This window comes from Protopterus annectens, chromosome 2.part0 (genome assembly GCF_019279795.1).
Source record: "Protopterus annectens isolate FY-2018-M chromosome 2.part0, PAN1.0, whole genome shotgun sequence".
Classification (NCBI taxonomy): Eukaryota; Metazoa; Chordata; order Ceratodontiformes; family Protopteridae; genus Protopterus; species Protopterus annectens.
The window spans coordinates 1249261135-1249276679 of NC_056728.1; positions in this window are offsets into that span (position 1 = coordinate 1249261135).

A 15545-nucleotide genomic window follows, 5' to 3' on the forward strand; every position below is an offset into this window, starting at 1 on the left:
GTATAATGCCATTATGAGAGGAAAAGGGTGGGGTGACAGCAGATGTTCTCACTGCCCAGGGCAAAATCAGCCAGAGCTCATTTACTTCCATATCTGCCCTCTATGCTGGGCCCAGCTACTGGTGGCCCAATGAGCAGGGCCAGACAGCAGTGCAACTCTGCTTGTAACACAAGGACATGCGCCAGGCAACCATTATAGGTGTCAAGACAATGTTGCACCAACACCATCAACACATCCTGCAGCACCTCCCAAGTTATATTGTGACCTACTGGTGGTGTCCTCAGATTTCAGGCATAAAACCTCACCAATGCCAGATTAACAAAGGCCACCACAAAACCTTTCATGTTCCCTACAAATGGAAATTTTCATCACAATGCATAGATGATCCTCAAAATTGGGGACACCACCTCCTCCAAACAGGGCATTCCACCTCCTCGACCCCTAACCAGTGGTATTCCACAGGAATTGATTCTGGGACCTCTACTGTTTGGAATCTACTTCTCCAAAGTACAGGTTAAAACTAAAGGACTGTGGCTGACAACATTTGCTGATGACTGCAAACTGGGAGAGATCATTGAAACCCCTAGTGATGTCAACATCCTGCAAGAAGGTCTTACACAGACTAATGACTAGTGCTAAAATCATGGTCTAAACTTAATGCAAAAAATTCATTATCATCCCCTTTGGCAAGGGTGATGTTTCTGCAGGCTACCACATCAATAGCAGTACCCTATGCACACAGTCAGTGGTGTGAGGTCAAAGCACACTGGTTGATAGCAACCTTAACTTCTATCAACATGTCTCCACAGTGGTAAGAAGGGCATTTTATTTTTCTCATCTCATAAGTAAGGGCACTACCTCCATAGAGTACAATGCTCCTTTGATATGTTCCTTTCCAAAAACCTGTAGCAATTGGAGAGACCGCAAAGGTTTTTTGCAAAGAAAATTCAGGGTCTTCAACAACTGTCTTATGCAGACAGAGTGAAATCGTCACTTTACTCTGTGTTGTACAGACTGCTCAGAGGCGACCTGTGCCTTGCATATAGAGCAGTCTCTGACCCAGCTTTAATGGAAATGCTGCACATTCACAAGTCAAATGGTGCACAGGTCACTCACTCAGAGGACCTTAACCTGGTATACGATAGCAACAGAACTTGCTGGAGAGACAGATTTGTCTCACAGAGGTTGCCCCCATTTTGGAATAAGCTTACTATTAATGTTAAACAACACCCCCCCATTGGCCCTATTTAAGCATAATTTGGATGATTGGATGGATAACAGGAAATTCACCCCAGGGGTTCCACCTGTATCCCTCTGGGACAGGGTTAATAGGCACTGATTTTAGTATCTGCTTGAACTAGGCACCCTTGGGAACATGGGTTGAACTTGGTTAGGTTTATAAGGACCTTGAGGCCATTAGCTTAGTAACCAGCTATGATCCTATGATATAGACTTGGAGGCAGCTGAAGAGGTTGACATACTTAATGTCTCCTTACAATCTAGTACAGCAATTTACTCCAAAAAGGATGGTTTATTAATTAGAGCTTTTGTCCTTTCACTCCCAATGGGCATCATCAGACTGCTGAACATTGTAGAACACAACAAAGTTTACATAAAGTTTGTTGTAAATCACATGCTCACTTTTCACCAATCACCACTCATTCCAGCTCACAAGCATGCCACTTCCTAAAGTTAATGCACATAAGAATATATTTGTAAAAATAATTAACATAAAATAACAGCACAGTTCAAGTTAATGCAAGGAACTGAGCATTAAAACTGCTTGCTTGTAAGCCTAATATGTTTGTTACTCCACCAAAAAGTATCCATAACACAGGATGAAGATATTGTTACTTCAGTCTCCTATTTTTCAGTTCAGACTTTATACTAATAAATGTATTCAAGTCATGGGAGAGGCAGGGCAATATTAGCTGCCAGCTCAAGTTGCCAGAAAAGTTCCCTCCTGTCAAGCAACAGCTCAACATCTCCTCCCTTTTAAGAAGTACTTATAATCTCCCCAACATAAAACACAAATTTCTTAAAATGTGTACATAATGCAGAATGGTAATTATCCTTACTTCTTATAGCATTTATACAATTTTGTACCATTTGCTGAAATGTCTTGCCCAGGAGGCCAACATTAAAAAAGAATTACAGGAGATACACACAGCAGCATAAACAACATTCTTACCACTAGAACTGAAATGTTGTTTAGTACCATATGTTTTCCCTGTTTTCTAAGCAAAATAATACGGGCTATTAGCAATGAACCTGTAAGTACCACAAAAAAATACAGGCATATGTTCCCTTCATTTTCTGCTTGGCCCTTTCTTTTTCAATGTGTTCATTCCTTTCTGTTTTTTTTTTTCAAATAATTTTATTAATTTTAACATATTTATAATATACATATAAAGGAGGAAGGAAGATTCAACATTTTTTTCCATAACAATAGACATTTTTCAAATCATCAAAAACCACATTTCAAAAATTTTCATTATGTTTAACTATTATCATCTTCAATCTGTCCTAACAAGAAGATTCTAAAATACCATTTCAGGTCTTAACTTTCTACTTCTTTTTCATTATTACATATAATAGTGGCTATTTCTATGAAATCACTGAATAATGGAATTGCGTTCTTTCCTTTCTAATAAACTTTTCAAGTTGTCACCTCTGCTGTTATCAATAACGGCTCTCACCCACAACTGCAAAGATGGCTGCAGTACTTTAAGAATCTTCCAATTGTTTCTGACAATGCTTTTAATAGCAGAACTGTCCACACCAAAGTATATTCCCATCCCTAAGGATTTGCCTTGTTTATGACCATCAGTAACTATGTACTGACCAGTATGTTCTCTGTTAACTTTACCTTTGTAGTGAAGAATTTGTAGTCAGCATGAATGATGTCTTTTGAACTATTGCTTTGTTTATGCACACAGACACACACACACACACACACACACACACACACACACACACACACACACACACATATATATATATATATATATATATATAGAGAGAGAGAGAGAGAGAGAGTTCATATTGCTGAGATGAAAAGGCCGGCAACTGCATAACACTGACTTCCGAGAACACAAACTTTCCTCTCCAGGTAAGTAACATATTACAAATATGTACATGGACATAAAATGAGTTTTTTACCTTACAGTACTCCAAAATCACAGAAATTAAGTTAGAAAGAAACATTTGCACTAGTTTTATGGACTCCTTAAAAGTAAAAAGCTACTGCGTCATAACATTTTTAATGCAAATAAATGCAGAGAAAGAACCAGTTTTTGATGTCGATGCTTTGTCATATTATAAGGACACAAGCTGAATTCTACGAGGAAAAGAAAAAGGCAAACTAAAATTATTACGGTATGGCAACCACTATGATGACATTGTAAGGTATAAGAATTTAAATTATTGTAATATAATGACCAACATTGAAAGGGATTTTGAATTGTATATATATGGATCCCCTTCAGAAGCTTGAAGTTTCGAAACTTCAAACTTCAAATGGCCAGGACAATAAGACTGAAATTTTTAAACTTTAAACATTTTGAATGGAGATCACCATACAGTGCTGAACAGGAAATTTACTGTTTTCCTCGATGTAATGTAATTTTGAAGTTGGTATATTTATTTAGCAGGGGGTGTGGGGGGAAATATAAAAAAATATATATTTTTTTTATTACATTTTCAAAGTTTCAAAACTTCGATCGTTTGATCTCAGATGCTTGAATTTTGAAGAGATGGAGTATTAAATATTACAGAAGCTGCAAAATGAGGGCTTAACAAAGTTGTCAATCAAATGCTTAATGAAGGAGAACTGAAAGATAAAGAGCCATTATCATACAGCAAAGTATTAGCATTTTGCTTTAGTTCTTCACACAACAGGTCAGAAGGAGAGCTGCTTCAAGCTGCTGACAGTAAAGACAACTTTCAGGTGGAGTGGGATATTGTTAGTTTGGTAAAACAGGAATATGCCTGCTCAGTGGAGTAGCCGGTTCTAAGACATGCACTCCTACAGGGCTGCAAGAAAGACTGTGGTGGATAACTTTATAAAACTAAACCAAAATGAAATAAAAATAAAGGACTGCAGAACAAAGAAAGGTACAAGAGAAAGGGTGGAAATAAAGTTAGATGTAGTGGTACAAGCTATTTATTATTTATTTATTTATTTATTTATTTGCATTTAGTTACCGCTGAGTTATAACTAGGTCATACAAAATCCCTTTTCAGTAGAAGCATGTGGGAAGAAGTTCCAAAAACATATTTAGTGACAGAAAAACATACAAAGAGATTATAATAGACCCTTTGTGAGTACAACAACATTTGAAAATTAGTGATCAGAGATGCAACATAGCCTAGGTGACTATGATAGGTAGCAGTTGTGCCAAAAAGGACACATAATGAAAAGGGGGATTGCAGTAAGGGTAGAATTTGGGGTACATAGGTGTAGAAGAATGGGAACAGGAGTACAAGCAGACAAATAGATCTAAATGTTGACAGAGATTCATAAGAAATTGTAGAAATGTAATGGACTGAATGCAAAAGAATGGTTAATTGATAACTGCATTATTAATTCACATAATCAAGGTTACAGAAAAGAAAAGGTGAGTGATTCACATCAACAGTCATAAAAAGAGCAAACGTCTAAAGTTACTGATGAAAAGAGATACTTTGTGGTTTGAGAGAAGGAAGTAATATGATGAAGAACTGATTAACCAGGAGAGGAAGAGCAGGAACAGACACTGAAGTTAAGAAAAGGAGTATGGAAATATTCTTTGAAACTGGTTTGTGTTTGAGGTTCTCTAAGAGCAGGTGGCAACTGCTCTAGAGTTGGTTTACATGGTGGTTCACAAGTTCATCAGAAAGGGAATATGGTAAAAGGAGGCTTAATAAAATATGTTTTAGTGTAAGAATTGACAGTAAAAAAGGCATAGTTGTTAATAGAAGTGAAATTTTGCCCTTAGGTTTCACAGTAGATGATGCTAGGATTTTAATTTACTTGGGAACTAAAACATTTTGCAAGGTGACTTTCAAGACTTTTTTTACCTGAAAGATTTATTACTGAATGTGATAAGAAAAGCTTTTTTTTGTTTCACAGAGTGGAATACTTATTCAGAATTTGAATGTGCAGTTAAAAGAGAAAAGAAAAAGAAAAAGTGAATGCACAGTTTTTGGCTACAAAGATAAAGAACATAAATGCCTTACAATGTGATGGAGTATACAATATTAACGAAGTTTATGATAATAAGAAAGTATGAAATGGGGCATGAGAGATATGGATGTCTTTGCATGTTATTGATAATAAAATTCAGTATTTCTTTAAAGTTATTTTTGTGAATGGTAAGAAGGGAAGCTCAAAATATTGAGGGTAATCAAAAACATGTCTCTAGGGCATATGTCACATTTAATTCATTACTACAACAAAATAGGAGGTACACATCTTGAAGAATGCAACAATTTTGTGAATGAATGTGCAGAAAGTACCAGCCTGATGATGCAGAAGACTAGAGACCTGACTACCATTCAGATTACCCTAGTTTTATTAGCAGTTCAGGTGTCTGACAGGCTTGCAAGGGAGGATAGACTGTACCTGTCCTGAGAAAGATGGTGGGGGCTCCTCGGCTGTCTGTTTGTGCTACTCTTGTGCAGGTTAACAGAGGTAGTACACATCACTAAATTGACAAAGCTGGCACCACAGGACGAACCCATAGCAACCCCTCATTTCTGTAAATAAAAATCCTTATCAAATAAAAAATAGTTATTAGTGAGAATGATATCTAGTAAAGACTCCACTAAAGTAATTTCATGTGAAGGAGCTTTCTTAGATTTAAGCAAAAGACTCACCCATTCTATGCCCTCTAAGTGTGGTATAGATGTATTTAGTGATGGCGTATTGGGAAAGAACTTTTGTTTTTAAAGCTGAGCACTTCAGGGCGAACCTTGTTTACTACACCCGTTTCCTGGATGACATCTTCGTGTTATTTAATGGAGATAGCATCCAGGCTAAATTTTTATTTCATTTCTGAATTCCACAACTGACTTTCTTGTATTTACATCAACATTCCATACAGCTACGATTGACTATTTAGATGTGAAACTTTCAAAAGATAAAGCCAACAGGGGGTATGTATCACAGATTTTTAGAAAACCCACGTACTGTAACTCATTCCTACACTTTTCTAGCTGCCACCCGTTCCATCAGAAGCAGTCCATTATAAAAGGCCAATTGATAAGGGCAGCTAGAATGACCACACTTGAACTTGATTTCCATCAAGAGTGTGATTTACTTAGGAAGATGTTTGAAAAGCGTGGGTATCCTAGGGACCTGATTGGAACTTTAGTCAGTGAAGTCTCTAACAAAAGAAAACTTGGAACTGTCTCTCCCATCCTTGGGTTAAACAGTTTAGAACAGGACACTACAGTTTCTCATATGGTAGATTGTCAAAACAGTGTACTTGTCCCAACACAAACTTCATCACAAACTTCAGCCCCTAACTTCAAAAGTGGATTCATTACTACCTTTAGCAATGATAGTGGCCAAGTTAAACGTATCTTATGTAAAAACTGGCAGTTTATTTTGAGTGACATTTCACTATTCAGTAAACTAGGTCGAGTTCCGAATATTGTTTTTCGTAGAGGCCACAACCTTAAAAATCTACTTGAATGTGGGGGGCAACAATTTAAAACACATAGGTATGCTGGAATGAATTTGTGTGAATCTTGTAGGATGTGTAGATTCATGGAAGTGGGCAATACACTTTGTATAGGTGACAACAAGTATGAGATTAAATTTAAACTCAACTATAATTCTAGACTGGTAGTCTATATAGCAAGATGTGTCTGCTGTCCCACATTCTACGTGGGGAAGACTGAACGTAGACTGCGGGACAGGGTTTATGAACACACCTATGCTATTTCAGTCAATAAAATTGACAACCCATTAGCAAGACATATAGCAAACAATGTGGGCCATAAATTTATTTTTAAAGCTATAGATCAAGTTCAAGCTAATTTAAGAGGTGGACCACTGAATTTACTTTTAGAGGAATACGAGCTGGAATGGCAAATCCGTTTGAATGCATTAGTTGTACCACGTCTAAATGATGCTTGTAACATCGCCTGTCTTCTGAAACTAAGAAGCCTGAGACGGTAATTGGTATTATGCTTGAACATAATTCTATTTATTTCAGCTCTATAATACTTTAGAGTAATACACCCGATTGGTTGTACCGTAATTTTGAAGTTTAGTCTAATTATGTTATTGTTTGAGTTTAACAGTTTAATGCCATCTGTATAACTATTTATAATAGTTTTGAACAATATTTTTATCTTGACAAACTTGCAGCTTTTGTATTTAGGTTTTATGAATACATGTGGTCTTTTAGTAAATGTTTCTTTAAGAATTTGATTTACTGGAGGTGTGGTCACCATGTGACATGCCTCAATTACTTATAAACTGCTGTTTGAAACTGTGTACTTTTTCTGAAGAAGTTGTTACATTACAAGCAATGAAAAGCGCTTCAATAAATTGTTTCATTTTATATTTTTTGGATTCCTGATATTTCCTGAGGTGGGTCTTGGTGCTGCTGACTTGGTTTTGTGTTTCAATAGTTTGTCGGCTTTTTTTCCTTGGTTTATCAGAGAAGTAAATACAAAAGAGAAGTGGTCTTAGAACTGGTCCCTGGAGGGTACTGATGTTAAATACTTTTTTGAAGAGAGAGAGAGAGAGAGAAAGAAAGAGAGACAGCATGCCTCCCACACTAGTAGACTGAATTCTGTCAGTCAGCCTGCTATCCAGTCAGGTAACTTAGGGGGTTATATTGAGTTTCATTAGCTTGCTGATAATGCTAGAATGGGAAATGGTGTCAGAGAGCTTGGCCAGTAAGTAATGTGAAGCAATTTGATCAAGTCTAATAAATGAGCGACATGTTGAAAGAAGCCCACTAGGCTCAAGTGGCAGGATCTGTTGTTAAAAAAACTAAAATAACTTGGATCCAGGGCTTGTAGACTGCCTTTGTCCTTGTTAATAAGGTCAATAATTATGATAATGAATTCCATTGCTTTGCAGATAAGGCTAGTGATAATTACAGGTCTATAGTTTCCTGAATCACTAGTGGATCTTCCATGGTGGAGCAGGATAACTTCTGCAGTTCTCCATTCCTCTGATATAAATCCAGCGGAGGGGGATGAGGTTGAATAGGTTTAGCAGTGAGTCATCTAGACAGTATCTGTTACTGATAAGTAGGTAGCCTGGCACATTATCAAGACACATAGACAAGTGTTTTTAGCCTTGGACAGAGCATTCAGGACTTGCTTGTTGATGATCAGAGGGGCTGGTGTGAGTTTGCTAATAAGATGTTAGACAGGGAAGAAATGTCAGAGGTGAATCTGCTTGCTGATATGTCTACTATATCCTCAGGAGACAAGTAAGTGCTGTTGCCATGTATTACCTCCAAACATCACTGGATATTACCTATTAAGGTTTCTGATGTAGCTGAAGAACACTCTGTGCTTGCTCTTAGCAGCAGTAGCAACTCTCAATAGGGCAATAAAATGCAAAACTGAAGATAAATGGAATGAGACCAGTTACTGACAACACAATGGTTATGGCACCAAACTGGAAAACTCAGAAGAAAATTAAGTCAGAAAGGAATAGTACAACAGGTTAACAGTGTCAAGCATCTTGAAAGTGTGATTGAGAAAAGAGAAGTCTGAACTAGAGGGTCAAAGCCAGAATCAGAGGTGCTGCAGCCAAGTGGCACAAAGTATCATGAGTAGTGTGTGACAGAAGAATGCCAAAGAAACAATGGTGTGATCATATCGCCTGTATGCTACAAAAGTACTGACAGTGAAGGTGGTACAGCTGAAGATGTCCGAGGCAGTAGGCATGATGTACATGATACTGGCAGTAGGATGCACACTAAGAGGCAGAAAGAGAAATGATGACATCAGAGCATAAAGGGGTTGGGGGTCAGTTTAATAGCTATGGCGTTGACTTTGTAGTCACAAGGTCCAGGGTTTGATTCTCACCCTTGATACAGAAATTAGCTAGGCTTACAATGGCCCACTTGGGCAGCTAGCCTAGTACTTGCCTATTAGTTAATAGCTATATAAGTCAAAGTAGCCAAAACTGCACAGAAGGTCAAGGATAACAGATCACAATGGTTTAGTCAAATGTTCAGGAAAGCAGAAGATTATCTGATAAAGAAGATTTAGGAAAGTAAGGAAGAAAGCAAGAGGAAGTGAGGAGACAAGGACGCCCAGCCAAAAGAAGGATGGGGTGCATGAGAGAAGAACTGCGACAGTCAAGCATTATTGTTGAGGGAGAGTGGCTCTGAATTGATAAAGGTGGGTAACAGTGAATGCAACATTCCATACCCATGTAAAAGTGGTAACATGAGGGCTGATAGAGATGATGATGATGATGATATTATAGTCAACAAAACCTGAATTGTAAAAAAAAAAGAAGTGTATAATGAAAACAACAGAGATCCATATTTTACCCATGATAGATCTTGACATTCAATAAAACCAAGTTGATAAGAAGAGTTTTAAAATTTTAGAAAATGTGGCTGAATCAATTGTGCAGACCAATATCTATGGAGTCAAAAAAAGAAAACTCCAAGGTTAAATGTTATCAGTTCTATATCAAAACAAAAACTCTTGAAGGGCATCCAGAGTCATGTCTTAAATGATGAAAATTAAACCAAAAATGATAGTGTGGTTAATGTAATAAAAAGTAGTTCTAATGGACAAGATGAAAGAATTTCCTCATAAGAGTATCTCTAGAAGGTAACATTTCTGACAAAAGCAAACAGTATGAATAAGGCAGACACCTGGAAGCAAAGCACTTTAGACAGAACAGGTAGTGATACTAGAAAAGGTAATCCAGAAACTCTGCATACAAGTAAGTGCATGAGGAATATATTGGTTCGCTGTAAAAACAAACAAACAAAAAAATTAGAATGCATGTAGAATACTGTCTGCAGAAGAATGGATTTGTGTCACTAGTAAAGAATATAGCTATTTTCGTACACCTGTAATACAGTAACGCTGAAATATAAAACATAGGCGCAGAGAGGATATCTGTCTTAGCAAAATGTGCAGCTGAAAGATTTCAGCAACTAGAAATGCTTGCCATCTTTCCAAAGGACAACAGAAAGTCTCAGGTTTAAGTTGGCAGGGGGCTCTTGTCATGTAAAGGTAAAGGTAATTTAAGTACACAACAAACAGTGTATAAAAGAAGTACAAGGTCAGAATTTAAGGGTAGATAGCAGGTTTTAATTGTGGTTGCCTCAGTAGAAAACACATTTTTTGGCTAAATGGTAGGCTTCATTTGAAATCATTTAAAAAGTACCCGGGATAATATGCAGAATTAGAAAAAAAAAATTAAGAGAAGATCAGAACAGGTATGCCATATCATCATTCTGAAATGTTGGAGGAAAGAACAAACCTCTGTGGTAGCAATGGAGATTAGTGAATGTAGTGAAGAAGGAAAATTAACACCTACAGTTCTGACAAATGATATCCTCTCCACAAAACCAAGAATTAAGAAGTATGTTTTTAGGAGCAAAGAGATTTTTTAGAACTTCCTAGCATAACAAATCTATGTTAAGACTTATTCAGCGGAAAATATTAACTTAAAATCATACAGATTACCAAAACTCTGAGGAAATTATATGTAGGAAGTATTAAGAAAACAAGTTAACGTATGCATAATAGAGAGCGTCACAGTCTGAGTGCAGCAACACCATAGTCTCAGTCCCAAAAACCTAATGGGACAAATTGGGTGGTGATTGTAGAAAGCAGAGCTGTATTATAAAAGTAGACAATAATCCAACGCATGGACTGGAGAAATTAGAAAGTTTTAAGAAGGCAAGAATTGCAATAAATGGGCTATAACCATTCAAAGTTAAAATACTGTAGTAGTGTGGCTTGACCCAATCAAATTAGATGACACATTTCTACCATCCAATAAAAATGAGTCAAAACGTTTCAAGCAGAAGAGGTCAGTCTAGCAGCATGGGGTGGTTCCCACAATTAGGAAGAGTGCAAGTGACCCATAAATGTTTAACAAGTTGTGCCTATGCAAGTGTTATAAAGGGCTCAGTGAAGCTATAAAAGGACTACAGCAGTGTTATACAGAGCTGTTTCTAAACAGAGCAATGCTTATTTTTTTAATAAGTAGTATTTGTGCAAGTTGTACTTGTTTCTTTAAGCATATAAAGATGTTTTACCTTTATATTGTCGGAAATGACAATATCGATTGCACTTTTGTGCGAACCAAAAGCGCAAATTCTGAACTTTTAAACTTTACGAAGTTCAAAAATCAACAAATCGAACAGCATATTCACTGATTTTCAAACTGCAATGTCGAACATACATCGTAATGCGGGGGGGGGCAAGCCCCTCTGCACCCCCCCATATGGGGGGGCTGCACCCCCCACTTTAATATACTAACTCCGAGATCACACTACAGTGGAGAAAGAGTCCCCATTTCCCGATCCCCACTATAGTGCAATCTGCACCCAAAATGCAGAATCTGCAATGAGCGAATGTCACTGTGCATTACACATTCACAGCATTTTTTTTCATTTTTTTTGAGACTGCAAGTCCCTCATTTGCGTTTTGAACCATTGCTGGTTATTTGAACTGTTGAGACTGCAAGCTGCTTATTTTTATCCGTTGCTGGCTTTGTTATTTTCCATTTTTTTTCAATGTTTCGGACTTTTGAAAATGTCCTTTCCAACATATGGTATTCGAGCATGTGCATAATGCACATATAAAGGTAAACCTATAAAGATACCTGATTGTAATGAGCTAGTGAATATAACATTACTGTAACTATTGTACAGATGAAGGGGGCAGAAACCCAGGTGGAGAGCACACATTCTTTATCTCTAAAAAGCTGACAACTGAGTATAACCCAAATGCTAGGATTCAGTTGAGAAGCTTTAGCTGATATTGCTACTGTTGAAGTGAATGTTTTTTTTTCAATAAACATCTTTATTAAATTATCACATATGACATAGGCAATCTTACATTTATATAAATGAAAAACAAATAAAATTAACAACACTTTAGTTGCAAACATTATACATCACTTAGAATATATGCAGTCATTGTCAATTAAGCATTATATGGCTCATTCAAATCCTGCCTCTTAAACCTCATTCCTTCTCTGCATATATTGTTCCCACAAGTCTCATTTTTTTCTATGTAGTCTGCTCAGTCTGTTTTCTAAAGATCCCAATTCCAGTTGTTTTTTTTTTTCTCTTACTATATTAACTACTTCTAGTAAAGTTGGTCTACACTTTGATTTCCATTTTCTAGTAATTGCTTTTTTTGGCAGCCACCATAATTAGACACAGCAAGGCTTTACTATGTCAAGGCAATTCTGATTCTGTATCATAGCTCAAAAAAATGATCTCCTCAGTCAATCCAATCCAGTCACCCAGCATCTTTGATAGACTGGTTTGCAGGGAATCCATAAAGTCTGTCAGCACATTACACTCCCAGAAAATATGTTCCCAGCCACCTCTCTCTTGGCCATCACACCTCCAACATTTGCTATCCACCTGAGGAAAAAATCTTTGGAGTCTACTTGGGGTATAAAAATACCTATGTAAATACTTCCAGGCAGAGATCCTAAATCTTCTAGACTTTATTGCATATTTGAGAGACATACATATATCTCCCCATTGTTTCTTTGTGAATTGCTTATCCAGTCTATCTTCCCAATCCTTTCTAACCTTCTTTGATTGATTCTTATAGTTATCATGCAATATTTTATATGCTCTACTAATTAATCCTTTTTTAATGGCAGCTTCTGTTCTAGATAAAAACTCTGCCAGTGCTGGGCTCTCATTTAGGACCCCCCCCCCCTTTTGTTTCTCTTTGCCCAAACTCTGATATCAGTCCTTGATAGGGATTTAGCAGTTTAACTGTGAACCTGGACTATCCTTTTTTGTATTTTTTTTCTGTTTTGATTTTTAACTTTGCATTTGTGAGGATATAAGTCAGGGGACTCTCCAGGGTGCCAAATAACAATGGCAATGTTATATAAAAAGAGGGTGAAAGAAGCCTGGCCTGTGAGAATTTACCCTGTGTGAAACAGGGCTGTTTCTGGGCTTGATCTCAGAAACAGAATATATTGGAGTGAAGATAGATCTAGATGGAAAAGTTGGAAATTGATGCTGGTAGAGGTCTCCAAAGAGACCTACAAACAAACAACCACTATTTCCCAGTAGTATAAGACTGAATATATAATTCAGAGTTAAAGTAATCGTTGAGCTTTTGTTTAAACCATATCACTTTGTTTTTGCTTAGATAAACTTGTTTTTAATTACATTTGCATATAATAAAATGGATTTTTCCAAGACTGTTGGTCTTAAGATATGTACATACATATGCATATTTGTGCACAGACACACATATACAGAGAGAAAGAGCGAGAGAGAGATTCTCCCCTCCATAGACACAAACACACAGATTAAACAGACAAAAGAGAGAAGCTTGTTTTGTTATGATTAAACCGGCAGTTCCAATGAAAATGCATTAAGATTATTATTTTTCAAAGTCTAACACTCCACCTTTATTTAATTTAGCAGTTTTGCTCCAGTGAAAGAAAATAAACATATCTTAACTGTTTGAAATCATAGTTTTCCTTATTTCATTTCAAAAATTTGAATTTTGGCACTGTTAGTTATGAGCTAGGAAAGTAACTGACAAACCTGCTGTACACATGCCAAGTTTGCAGATGAAAATGATAATTAAACCTATTTTATTTAATCAAAGTCTGTGCCACAAGCTAAATTAAAATAAAAAAAAGTTTTGAGTTATAAAGAGAACACTAAGAAATCTCTAGATTTCTGTCACTTGAAGTACATAGCAGTTGTTAATTGTCTTTGCCTCCTACCGCAACAGCTTCTCTCTTTTTTTTTTAAACATGTAAATACTTTCTTTGTAAGATTTGTGATATCAAAATAATTGTGTTGCACACACGTTCTTATGCTGGGTAAGAAAACGAATTAGTGAAACAACGGCATCTGTACCAACTTAAATTTGCAGCCCTTTGCAGTAAAGATTTAGCTTTGATCATAAAACAGTCCTTTTCTATATATACAAAGGCTATGTAGACACTTGCATTGCTTAAACTGTGTCTGCTGGGAGAATATTAATGAAATGGGCCATCTGCAGATTAATGGATCCCTGCCAAAGACACCAGTTACTAAACAAAATGTAACCTTAAAGCAACAGAGCTCACTGACTAAATACTCAGTTATAAATGTTTGCATTTCATTTTTCTGTAGAATTTTCACATTTACAACCAGTCTGTTACTCATGGTCTGTTATACTTTTACATTTGTTTGTACTCCTAACTTTATCATTTGAATCAATGTCAGGCAATGTATGCTTCAATTGTGTTTTATTTAGTTTACTTACAAGTTTGCATTTTTTAGATACACAGTGCCACTAGATATTAACCAATTCCCAACCACTCATAACCAACAACAATTCCCCCTAGAAACAAAACTGATATCTTACTATTAAACATGAATATTAGAAGTATCAATAACAAAGACCATGAGCTGCATGCCAACCTCTCTCTATACTCACCTAATATTGTGATAATTACTAAAACATGGCTAAAACCCACTATTACCAATGAGATCCTCCCACCAGGGTACAATATCATACGACTAGACAGGATAGGTAAAAGAGGTGGTGGTGTAGCCTTACTCTTTAAAATCACCTTCCTCTAGAAGCCTTGGATCACATGACCCCCAACTTTAACAATGTTGAAGTGATACTTACCAAACTGACCATTAACTCACTGAGACATCTGTTAGAGAAGCTGGGTATATGCTCCTTTTTTACTAAATAATTCTTCCATTCAAACCCTCTTCCTGGGTGTTTATCCAGACAAAAAGTAAGATAGAGATGTAGTAGGGGACAGCAATAAACTGCAGAAGGTATAAATGATAATTTAGATTTTCAAGGATTATGAGAAGAGTGGATATTAAAGAATGTGCAGATACTGAAGTGGGACATGATATATCAATAATTTCAGCAAAGACAGATGCCGTAGCAAGTAGAATCTGAATAAAGATAAACAAGAAGTGCCATTGCATGGAAAAGCAGCAGCAATGCCCTGCTACCTCTTGTATGTTATATGTTTATTCTCTATATTTCATGCACATACAGAAAATACATATATTTACACAAATGTTGTCAAGGGATTCCTTGGGTGTTGTGGTACTTATATGATGCCTCTTTGAATAGGTGCTTATTAATGTTTGCCGGAATTCAGGGAATGTATACTTGGATTTAAGTTCTGTTGGGACAGATACCAGTGTTTTTGGGCCATTAAAGAAAAGCTGTATTGAGTTGAGTGCAGTTTGTTATCTGGAATAAACTGATTAAGTGGGACATGAGTTCTAAGTAGTAGTTTTTTTTTTGTTTTTTTTTTACTGACCTGACTTGTAAAATGTTTAAATACAACTTTGCTTGTATGTTAGGGAAGCCAG